Below are 11,629 nucleotides of genomic sequence, written 5' to 3' on the forward strand. Positions count from 1 at the left end.
GAAGGCAGCTCCTTCCAGTCCCAGCATGTACCCCCAAGACAGCTGCCCTTCCTCCAGCCCCCTTCTTGCTGATTTTGCCAGGCCCACAGTGGTTTCATTACCTTGCACATTAAGGGCTGAAGCGACATACATACTTCTGTCCCCCTCCATGAAGATCCTAAAAGGCAGCCCATGGAGTTGGATGCTGTTCTACAAGACAGGACGATGACGCAGAACGCAATTCAGGTTTAGAGGTTGGAATGAACCTTTGTTCTGCCGCCTTCCAGCTGCGGCATAGGCAAACCTCAGTGTACACTGGGCACGGCAGGTAACCAATGCACACACCCTGCCCTCCCCATGCAGTCATTGTGAGAGCCTGAGCAGGTGACAGGCACAAGCAGCTGCTCTGTAGACTGTCACGGATAGGCAAACCTTCCAGGCTCACTTCGGTTTTTTGCTTCTGTGTCTATTTTCTTAAATTGAAATAATTTTTTCCTCCAAGGCATAGCAGATTGGCAAGCATCCAACTAGGCACTTTCAGAGGGCCTGATGGTGGCCAGTGGTGATCAGATGAGTTAACTGTGTGATTAATTGCTTACAAAGCTTCTCATCCATGCCCACGGCAGCTCTGGGGATTCATGGGGCAGTTCCTCAGGCCCCCAGATGTGTAACTTGGAAAGAGTCAGAGCCCTGGTGAGTCAATATCAGTTTCTGGTTCAAGTCACTGACGTTGCAAAAAGGAGAATGATTTCCCAAAGCATCTTATTTCACATATGTGGAACTCTGCTAGGCACTGCCAAAGAAAGATACTTTGAAGGTGAATAATAAGATTGCTTGGCAAATTTCATTTTCTAAAGTGGGTTTACATTCTGTTCTTAGCCTCCTTCTCACCTGACTTGTTCCCCCAATTTGCTACTTTTTCCTCCAGCACTTCTCTTTTTATTTAAACAGTTTGATCACTTGGCTTTTATTTTTAGATAATCATAAAGAAAGAGTCCCCGTTTGTTGTTGTTTTTGAGTAAAGAGATGAGGGGAAATCTCTAAAATATCAGAAATGGGAAATGATCTCTAGACCCTCTAACACTCCAAAAACAGTATTGCCAGCCTAACTCTGCTGCGTGTGTGCAAAGAGATCACGTTACATGTCTACCATGATGTTAGATACTATACTAACAGCTCAGGTAACTCTCACAACACTGATGCAGTTGTCTCCATTTTGCAAATAATGAAACATGTTCAGAGAGGTTTAGTAACTTGCAAAAGGTCACACAGAGTCCAATCACACAGAGTCCAGGTTTGTGCCACTTAATTCCAAGGATTTTGTTTCAGCCAAGGATTACTGGGCTCCCCTATCATCTCTCTCGGACCTGGGGCTATCTGCTTCTCCCCTAGTTATAAAATAGCCTCACATAAACAGCAAGGGCTTTGTCAGCAGAGTGACCTTTCAGATGGGGGAGGCCTGAACAAAGGCCTACTTTCCCCTCCCTCCAACTCTGTTCCCAGAACGTCCTTACTGACACACACTCAGGGAAGGCACATTTAACAAAGCCCCGAAAGTGGATGAAGAACGCCCCTGCCCGGGGAGAATTTGTTCTGTGTCAAAGTCTTTGTTCTGCTCTTGCAAAAGTCTGAGTGAGAGTCATTGAGTTTTCCATGTTTGGAAAAAATCCTTTTTTCCTTCCTTCTTCATTTGGTCTTTCTAAAAAAGCAGTTAGGGTTTCCCTAGTGATCATTATTTCCTTCACTGGGGAAAAGCCTGGTGCTTCTCCTAGGCTGCAGAGTGGAGGCGGTCGCCAACTTTGTTCATTGTATTCCCCCTGGCAGGGCCCAGCTGGGTTGGCGGCAGCTGGGTACAAGCCCAGGCAGGTAGGGGCCCCTGGCTCAATAGCTCCCTCCTGTAGCCCCGCTTAGAAACCTGGCTGGGGCCAAAAGCGAAACCTGCCCCTGCCAAAAAGGAGCTGGGAGGGGAGGAGGGGAAGGGCTTTCAAAACCAAGACACCAAGGATCGGAAAAATTAAGCCCAAGGACTTGGCAGGACAGGTAGCTCCGGCTAAAAATAAAAGTCTGGATTTAAGACTAACTGCCTTTCCCCCTTCAGCAAACAAGAAAATCCCCCTAAATGCCAAATGCAAAAGCACTTTCAGAAAAGACCGGAGTAAGGTTTTATTTCATCCCCCGTCTCCACCCACCGTGTGATGTTCCCGCATGCTGGATGGCACAGAACATCCTCCATAGCGCTGCTCACCAGGCACGAGGTTCTTCTCCCCCGCCCTTTATGGAACCCATGAGCGTAGGGTAGGGATTACTGAGAGCTGTCGGGTGGGTGAAGTCCCTCCTTCAGAAGCAATTGCTGGGCCTGGGGCAGGAGAACGAGTATGGTGGGTCCTTACCAGCCCCTGCAGACCAGGACCCCCTGCAGGGGCCAGGACGTGCAGGGGCCACACGAACCAGCTCAGTGAACTAGCTAAACTAGCTCCAGGTAAGCGCTCTGTCCTCTCCAGGCCCAGTTAGGTTGTGAGGGCTGCCGGGCCCCTGGTTTGCAGTGTGTAGACCTGGTCAGGCTGAAAGCTGGAGCTCCCCACCTGGCTGACCCTTTTTCAGGGATGCCACCATGTTCAATCAACCCCTAGCAGCACATTCTGGCCAAAGCCAGGAAAACCCTGAGTGACTGCCCAGCTGTCTCCTGTTTAGCTGCCTTCTTCCTGTTGCAACTAGAGGCCCAGTTTCTAGGCCAAGGGCAGCACCCAGACTGGCACCCAGGGGGCCTCCATCATGGCCACTCTTTCTCTTCCACCATAAGCCCTAAACCCTGCCAGAGGAGGCTGCCCAAGGCCCAGCCGTCAAGGACAGGGCTCCAGGAACAGCCCAGGGCCTCACCAAGGCTCATGACCACCCATAAGAGGGAGCAGGGTCCCTCCAGGATACACAGCCACCCCCAGATACTGCCCCACACTCACTCTCTGGTGTGCCCACTCCAATCTGTCAGGGCAAGACATCCCATACCTGCCCCCTCTCCAGGTCTGCTGTGCAGATGCTCTGCCCAGAAAGCTCTCCCTTCTCCCTTCTGTGTATCCACATCCTACCTCTCCCTCCAGCAGATCCCCTGGAATCTGCAAGCTGGCCCTACCTTCTCCCTGAAGTCTCTCGGGCCACTCCAGCCCCATGCCATTCCTGGAATCCTCCCTAAAGCTGGAGGGAGATGCAGGATGTGGATATGCAGAAGGGTGGAGGGAGAGCTTCCTGGAAGGGAACCTGCACAGCAGACCTGCAGGTGGGGCAGGGAAGGGACAGGAAGCTGGAGTGCTTCGTGATTCTTGTGTGCCATACCACGTCTCCCAGTGGCAGGAAGGCTCCTGGGGAACTGGGGATTTGTCCTAAACTTCTGTATGTCCCCCAGGCTGGACAGCCAGCGGGAATCCAGTACTCCTGGCATCTGGCTGATAAGAGGACCCTGCGGGCCCACCACATGGTAAGCGCTCAGGCCTGGAAGATAAAGCACACCTACACCAAGGCTCACACTGCTTTATGTTCACCTGTCCCACCTGGATTTTTCTAGAGACTTCTCCAAGCAGCAGGAGGGGGCATGTTTGTGGGAATTTCCTGTTTTGTCTGCCTGGGTTTCTCTCCAGGACCCCATGGCTGGCAGCCTGGCTGGCCCCGGGCCTCAGGGTTCTTTTTCACTCAAGGGTTTGGAGGGCAACCTTTCACTCAGGTTAGTCACTGTTTGTTCACTCTTCCATCCCTCAATCTGGGATGCCCTTGCTGGCAGGCAGGGAACATCTCCTTGTGGATGTCCCCAGTGTCCTGCAGGAGCCAGGGACACTGGAGACACCAGCAAAGAATGCTCTTCCGTCAGCGACTCTTTCAGGTCCCGACTCCTTCCCTCATCCACACTGTACAGGAGCTGGCATCAAAGGGGCCCGCAATCTTGCTAAACCAGAGTCTTTTTTTGATTACTCAAGAATCGAGGTGTCCTTCACCCAAAATGGAAATGTTCCTAACCTTCCCTATTGGGCAGGGCCCAGCAAATGCTCCATCTCTGGTGAGAAGGTCATTAACTTGGCTCTTCCCTCCTCCTCCCTCCTGGATTCCATCCTCTTAAGAACTAAAAATAATGAAGGTCTAGAGGAGAGAGGCGAGAGAGGAAGAAGGCATAGGAAATGCTGTGCTGAACAGAGGCCTGGCAGAGCTCACACTAGGAGCCTCACAGAGCTCACACCAGGGGCCCCTCCAGGCCTCAAAGGCTGCTGGGTCCGGAGGCTAGGACAGGACCAACAATAGGAGGAAACAGGGAGTGGCCAAGGGGGCTGGGGAAGAGCACGAGGAGGGTGGGCAGCCTTTCCAGGCTGACTTCCTAATGGATAAAGCTCAGAGGACAGAAGGGCTCAGCCTTTCCTCTGGGAAAGGGCGCCTGGGCTCTGCCCAGCCGGTTAAGGGCCACCCCTGCAGCAGATCCTCTCCCGCCCTGCGCTCGTTCACTCCTCCCCAGAGATTTTATTTTTACTTTGGTAAATGCAAAACAAGAAGGCCAAGTTACAGAGGGTGGAAATTTACCGAAGGCCTTTACTGATCAGCAGACAATTGGCACTGAAGTTCTGGAACCTCTGAGCACCTGCAGACTCCATCTTGGGCCACTCTCTCAGAGGGGCCATCCAGAGGACTCAGCCCCATCCCCACCCGCTGGTCTGGGGAGCTAGAGTTGCTTAATCCTTCCTTTATAGCCCACAGAGAGGTAAGCAGGGCAGGAGCGCAGCCCACAGCATGCGAGCTGTTCTAGTGCCAGTTCAAGAAATAGCTCCTGTGCTATTTCTCAGCCAGACACAGGGCTGAGTATTTGCTATGGGTGTGTGATAAGAGTCTCTCAACCTATCACAGAGGTGCTGTCACTGTCCCACTTTACAGATGGGAACACTGAGGCACAGAGTCATGAGACAACTTGCCCAATGTTCTGTACATGTGTAGTCAGGCAGGCTGGCTGCCGGCTCCAAGCTCTTCATCATTCTGCTGGGCTGCCTCATTTCCTGTCATGTGGAACAGGTAACATTATAGCCAGATAAACTCAGATTTAGATCCTGCCTCTCCTGGCTGGTGGCACTAGGCAAGTTACTAAACCTCTCTGAGCTTCAGTTTCCTCATCTGTAAAGTGGAAATACCACGTATCCTGAAGGATTGTTTTCTGGGTTAAATTCAATTCTCTGTGTGCAGTGCCTGGTACATACACAACAGCACTCAACAGAGGCAGATACATATTGCATACCTCTCATGTATACTGTCTGGTCTGACCCCCTCAAGGTCAAGAGCCTATGGATCAGATGAACTGTACGGGAGGCAGCTCTGTATAGGCCCAGTAGATGTTAGCAGTAGGGTCTGACCACCTCCTCCTCTATCCCTGATCCCAGCCTTGAATCCCACCTTTCCACAAGGAAAGGGCAGAAGGTGAAGGCCACAGCCAGGAGGAAGTGGATCCCCAACAAAAAGTCCTATTTCCTGCCAGAAACAGTCTTTCTGGAACTCCAAAACATCCAGGAGCTACTTTCTAGCCAGGTGTGAGAGGGAGTGCACGGACGATGAGGCAGCCTGGCACGGGAGCCACCAGAAGCTCCCGTGTTTCCTGAAAATCCCCTCACCCAAACCTCCCGCAGGGAGCTGGGATCTGAAATAAGGAATTCTGCCTGTTCCCCGGGAGACTGCGCTGGGCAACAGGGACACAGGCAGCTCTGCTAGGTGGCCACAAGTGGAAACAGACGTTTTCATCCCATGCTGGAGGATGACATTTACAAAGCCAGGAATCTAAAAGGAAGTTTTCTGCAGAAAGTTCAAGAATCTAAAATGCCATCTTCTCTCCCCCAAGCTCTCTCAGGCACAGCCCTGCTGAAGGAAACACACTTACTTCTGTGTGAGCAGCTTGCTAGTAACCCCTGGTACTTTTTCAGAGATTCCTGAGATTGAAAAAACTTCAGGTTACACATTTTAAAATCTTAGGATACTACTGGATATAGTAGAAGGGACAAGATTTCCTCAACCTCCAATTGCTAAAAGTTTACCTCTCTAGGCCAAGAACATTAATGGACAAAATACTGCCTTTTAAGTAGTTTCTGGGAATGCAAAAAAGATCTTGTAAGAGATTTGGTTAAGGGGGTCACCCTGGTCTAATTCCAAAGCCAAGAGTTTTGGGAACTCCCACTTAAGGAATTTCTAACACGGAAACTTTTGAGGAAGGACTTGAATACCATATGATGGCTTATAAGCAGTTATCAAGCTACACTGGAACAATTCATATTTCTGACAGATTATGCTGATTTGCCTGTGGCTAAATGGCACTCAGTGAGTGAGAATGCAGACTTGCAGAGAGAACCAGAAACCCCAAGCTGCTTTCCAAAGAAGCGTCTGCAGCCCTGCCCCAGCAGTGGCCAATGTGTAGCTCTGAATTCTGCTATGAGTCACCCAGCTTCCCTCTCCTCACCAGAGCTGTTCAGGGCAGAGACCCTGTGTCTCAGTTCAGCAGTCATGCATCTGTTCACGTGCAGACCTCTGGAAGCACAGGAAACAGGTTGCCAAAAAGGGACACCAGAGAACCCCCAAGTATGAGCAAGACTCATCAGCTCTCAGAGCTCAGCTGTCCCCCAGGTCATCTTGACGGTATGTGTGACGATATGTGTGATTTTCATAAACAGATTGACTCATCGCCCTTCCCCGTGCATCTCTGTCAACCAGGCCCTGCTAGTGGCAGTGGGTGCTTGCGTAGCACTTTCCCCATGCGACAGGAGCCTCCCAGGGCCCCTGAAAGGCAGGCACCAGTCTCGCCTCCAATTCCCAGAGCGCAAACAGGGGCAAAGGTGTGCCCCCAGGTTTGTGTCCCAATCCAGGGCAGACCTTGGGGTCTTGCCCAAACTCCTACCCTGGAAGCCTGCACGCCCTCCTGCAGCCAGGTTCTCCCACCCACCAGGCGCAGGGACACCCTGAAACTGTTTCCTTCACTTCTTGCTTCAGGCTACAATGATTAAACATTTCTTCCTTTTTTTTTTTTATGAGACAGGGTCTCGTTCTGTCTCCCAGGCTGGAGTGGAGTCAGTGGCGCAATCATGGCTCACTATGGCCTTAACTTCCTGGGCTCAAGCAACCCAGCAATCCTCCTGCCTCAGCCTCCCTAGTAGCTGGGACTATACGCATGTACCACCATGCCTGGATAATTTTTCTAGTTTTTCGTAGAGATGGGGTTTTGCCATGTTACCCAGGCTGGTCTTGAAGTCCTGGACTTAAGGTGACCAAAGAAGTGATCCACCCACCTCGGCCTCTCAAAGTGCTGGGATTACAGGTGTGAGCCACCACGTCCAGGTTAACATTTCTTTTATATTGAGGTCTTTTGCAGCAGCTTTTGGGATCATTACAGACAGCATGGGTTTTCACAAAAGTGAGGTGAGGATCTCCTATGAGACAGGGGCAAAGAAGGGCTGCACCTCAGGTCCTTCCTGTCTTCTCTCTCAGATTTACAGAGAAGCAAAACCAAGAAACAGGGCATCAACATCCGTAGAGGCTGGTCCAGTTTTCTATCTAAGGGATCTTAAAGCTTGGCCCCCACAAAAGTCACTCTCTTGCCTGCACAGCTTACAGAGGCTTCTGGTTCTCTTAGACTTGTTTCATCTCCTTCGTACTGAGTTAGAGGAAATGAAACATTATTGAGGGAATGCAAGCGGGTTATCTGAAAAATGTATTCTGGAATGATAGAGGCTGAAGAATGGGCTTAAATGACCTCTGGGAGTCCTTCCAGTCAGTGAGCCTGAACACAGGCACGAGAGAGGCACTTGGAGGAATGGTCTGCTTTGTGCAGTCAGGGTTTAGGTCTCACCAAGCTTGGGGCCTTTAGACTCAGGAGGCAGGAGCTGAATAAGAGCCCCTGACCATCTCTGAAGAGAGAAAACCTCCTGTGAAATGTCCATCTGCTGTGTGCCAGGGAGTACACGTGTCCCGTTGGGATGAGGGGAGAGCCTTGGGGACTCTGTCCCAGGGAGAAGGACTCCAGACTCTAACAGTGACCACAGCCCTCTTGCAGGCTCAGTCCCTCCAAGGTCTCCAGGGAGAGCTCACATTTAGGAACTGTAACATCATTTCTAGGGAACAGAACCAGCTGGCTGACTTATTCCCCTTAACTTTCAATGTTATTATTAGGGCACATCTGTCTCAGAGTGAAGTCACCAAGGAAAAACCCAGCTGAAGAAAATATTTTCAGGCAGTCGTCATTTGAATCTTCGGAAAAGGAAGCGAGCCGATAAACTGCCAAAGAGCCCCAGGATTCAAGGTGGCCAAAGAGGCGCATGGAAAGTATTTGCCTTGGGAATGTGGGCAGCTGAGCTATTTACACAGTGTGTGGCCAGCACGATGCAAATGGACCAGAAGCTCCTAGAACTGTTTCCTCTTCCCTTTCCTCTCCCCCTTTCCCTTAACAGGAAAGCCAGCCAGCAGAGGGTCCCCATAAGCCTGAGTCAGGAGGAAAGGCCATGGGTGAGTGACCAGCAGCCAGGTGATGTAGGACAGAGGCCAGCAGACTTACTTTGTCGGCTGCATTTTTTTTTTTCTAAATTAGCTGCCAACATTTAAAAATCAGATTGCACACAAAAATCCGAATTCCCAATTTCTCTTTCAAATTCTGGGCCTGTAATCCCGGACAGTGGCCCCTGCCTGGGGCTGAGCAGCAGCCACTTAAGATGGGGACTTCTCTTCCCCTGTCACTGGGCCCCGCTGACACAGGTCACCTGCCTGGCCCCTGGTGGCATTTGAGTTTGAACTGCTGGATTTAGAGACAAAGGGGAAAGTGCTGAGGAAAACCAAAGAGCTCAACTGTAGTCTACTCACTGGTCATGTCAGTGCGGGCAAGTCACCTACTTTGCTGAGCTGCTGTTTCTCCCTCTGCAGAGATGAAAAAGGACAGCAAGGCCTCAACCCCAAAGCTGTAGGGAAGACTAGTAGGAAAACAAGGGACATGTTTGAAAACCTGAACACACACCATGCATGGTAAGATGTGGCCCTTTGGGTCTAAAAGACGAAACAGAACACCAAGACAAAATAGGCCTCTCTGATGAGATAAGTAGCAGAGGAAACGAAAGGACACACAAAAGCTACCTCAGTGGTCACCTGCAGGGGCTGAGATGGAAGCCAGGATTTCTAAACCATCCAGCTCCATCAACCTGGCCCCGCCTGTGGTACCACCTCCAGGAGAAGCAGAACATCACTGTGGTCGTGGCTGAACAGTACCTGACTCTGACCAACCTCTGCCTCTGATTAGTTAGAACGCAATTTAGAACCGGGGATGGTTGGCATTTGGGACTTCTAGCCATGGCCTAGCCCAGGTGAGGTGAGGAGACACTTACGGAAGCATCTTTGGTGGGGCCAGGAGGAAGCCTAGCATCTTGGCAATGAAATTCAACACTCGAAATGCTAGGAGCAAATCACAGGGCACTGTGGCCTCTGAGGATTTCACAGTGTAGTGGCCAACTGCATTTTGAGGGGTGACCGAAAAGCTCCTGGCCATCTGCAGTCTTCCCCACCTGCCTGCCTAAAAATCAAAGAAATGACAGACATGACTGCAGAGGGCTAGCTACCAATGGGCTTCTCAGAAGATGAGGAGAGGTTTACGTGATAAAGGCATCTGTCCTATACCTGCCCCAAAGCCCTCCCTAAGGCCACATGTGGAGAGTGAGCAGCTGTGATACCAGAAGGGGGCACATGGCACGGTGGGATCTGGTGCCTGTGGCCGTGGCAGCAATGACTCAGGCCACCCAATCAGGGCATGACTTGGCAAGCTCTGTTAGCTCCCATCAAGCCATAGGAGCTCAGAGGGAGACGCTGTAAGTGCTTGCAGCTCTCAGGAGCAAGAGGTCATCTTGCTTCTTACCAGCTCCTTACCAAAGCATCATATGTGGCGGACATGGTTCCCTGATGGCCAAGGGCTCCAGGGGCTCTGGGTAGATAGAGCATGTGCAGTGTCATGCCCCAGCAAACAGATCCCACAGACCTAATGGGACCACACTGAACATATGAGGTCACAAATTCCATGGGAGACCCAAAGATCTACCCTCAGGGACAGCAAAGGAGATTCTGGAAGAGGGCTGCCAAAACATCCAGTCAATCATCAAAGTTCCTAATTTACCACTCTGACAACTCTCCCTATGGCCAGCACCCCTTGCTCTTCCTATCTCTCCAGGATGACAACAGCCTGCCCTGCCTTGGGTGTGCCTTCCTGCAACCCTCATCACTCATCAGCCTTGTAGACCTTTCTAAAACATCAATCTGGTCATGCCAATTCCATCATGTGTCTCCCTGGCTTTAAACCTTCCGTGGCTTCCCTAAAGCCTGCAGGACAAAGGCCACAGACCACACAGGGACTCTCAAGGGCTCTCACTCTCTCCCCACCAATGCGTCCCTTCACTCCCTGGGCTGTTGCAAAACTGATCTGGTTGTGTTTGCTGACCCACACCACACTGCTTCATGCTCCTGAACCTTTTGTGCTGGCCCCTCTGGCTGGAAGACCCTTTCCCTAACCTACCTAGAGAGCTCTTTTTCATTCTTTACCATGCGCAATTATCACCTCCTCTTTGCACTTTTTGCCCAATGCACTCAAAAAGGCTAATTACTTCTCCCCTATACCTCACACATGTTTTTGCTTCTCTGCTGAGAGCGCATTCACATGGTCTGCTGATGACATGAGTGTACCCCCTACTAGAGTGAGCATTCCCTGAGGGCTGGAAATGGCCAGTTCACTGCTGAACCTCTAGGCCCTACCTGGCACACTGCTTTCCCAGGGTTGAGAATCGATAAATATAGGCTAACATAAACACGTGGGAACCCCGCCAAGACCCAAGAGTCTGGCTGAGAAAGCAGAAGAGTGCCCAGAATGCCCAGCCCTTATTGTGGTGTCTGGCTTAAAGGTGGGGTTTCTGAAGCAGAAAGGTAAGTTGAGTAAGGGTTGCCTCACACCCGGAGGCCAAGAACCAGAGGCAGCAGCCTCCAGACTCAGCGAGGTCCCACTACCAGGGCCAGCCCATCAGAGAGACAGGCGAACAAGGAGAGCTCCGGAACCAGGACCCAGGCAGGTAACCTGGGCTGGCTCCTGGGCTCCTTCGTCCAGTCAGGCCACCCACACTTTCTGACATTAGTGCTGTCCCTGGATGCACTGGACACAGCTGGGAGCACTTTCTCCTTCAGATCTGGGATAGGGCTACAGGAATTCAGAAGAGGAAGTTATTACTTTGGGAGAAAAAGGGAAAAAATTAAGGAAGCTTGATGGAAAAGGTGACATGTAAGCTAAGTCTTAAAAGACGAGGAAAATGAGGGGTGTGTGCGTGTGTGTGTGTGTGTGTGTGTGTGTGTGTGTGTGTGAAGTGGAGGTTGGTGTTTCAGGATTGAGAAAAGCATAAGCAAAAGCCTAGAAGCAAAAAAGCACCAACAGCACAGCCAACAGCTTGGCATAGCTCCGCTCAGCTCAGCACCAAGGGCCTAGCACAGAGCAGTCTGCCCCAGAGGGAGGCAATAAGAGGGAAAATTGCCTGTAGGGAATTTAAAACAATACTGAAACTGATGGGCTTTTTATCATGACCATGAGCTGGCAATTCTGATTTAAACATAATCTAACACCGCCCCCACCTCCCCACCCCCC

At 51.1% G+C, this 11,629-nt stretch overlaps 1 protein-coding gene and 1 long non-coding RNA gene across 2 annotated transcripts in view; both read right to left on the bottom strand.

Moving 5' to 3' along the window:
• Positions 1-11,629, bottom strand: part of ITPKB (inositol-trisphosphate 3-kinase B) — a 109,953-nt gene that overhangs the window by 25,063 nt on the left and 73,261 nt on the right. The gene's annotated exons all lie outside the window — the stretch shown is intronic.
• Positions 221-11,629, bottom strand: part of LOC105552345 — a 20,366-nt gene continuing 8,957 nt past the window's right edge. The window contains exon 2 of the long non-coding RNA XR_001007993.1: positions 221-772. This is a non-coding gene — a long non-coding RNA (uncharacterized LOC105552345). The remainder of the gene's footprint in view (positions 773-11,629) is intronic.

Source organism: Mandrillus leucophaeus, unplaced genomic scaffold, assembly GCF_000951045.1.
Source record: "Mandrillus leucophaeus isolate KB7577 unplaced genomic scaffold, Mleu.le_1.0 Scaffold550, whole genome shotgun sequence".
NCBI classification, from domain to species: Eukaryota; Metazoa; Chordata; class Mammalia; order Primates; family Cercopithecidae; genus Mandrillus; species Mandrillus leucophaeus.